Below are 271 nucleotides of genomic sequence, written 5' to 3' on the forward strand. Positions count from 1 at the left end.
CCTCCACATGTACTTCTCCAGCCTCCTACCACGCTCAACAATGCTCTCCAGAACAAGTGTTGTAAGTACTCGTCTCAAGCATACGGCCTTCTTTATCTCGCGTCTCTTAACTATCTTCATTACAGTAGAAAGATAAACACAAGAGAAGGGAAAAAAATCGAGAGAACAAACACTCACATCATCCCAGACAAGTTCCTCCGTCTGTTCGTTAAGATAATGAGAGGCCGCAGAGATACTGAAATATTAAAAGCGAAGGCCAAAGTAAACGGAA

At 42.8% G+C, this 271-nt stretch overlaps 1 protein-coding gene across 1 annotated transcript in view; it reads right to left on the reverse strand.

Moving 5' to 3' along the window:
* Window positions 1–271, reverse strand: part of LOC119585237 (protein Wnt-5b-like) — a 252,158-nt gene that overhangs the window by 153,753 nt on the left and 98,134 nt on the right. The window contains 1 exon segment of the mRNA XM_037933897.1: window positions 178–235. The gene's annotated coding sequence lies outside the window, so the exon portion shown is untranslated.

This window comes from Penaeus monodon, chromosome 19 (assembly GCF_015228065.2).
Source record: "Penaeus monodon isolate SGIC_2016 chromosome 19, NSTDA_Pmon_1, whole genome shotgun sequence".
NCBI classification, from domain to species: Eukaryota; Metazoa; Arthropoda; class Malacostraca; order Decapoda; family Penaeidae; genus Penaeus; species Penaeus monodon.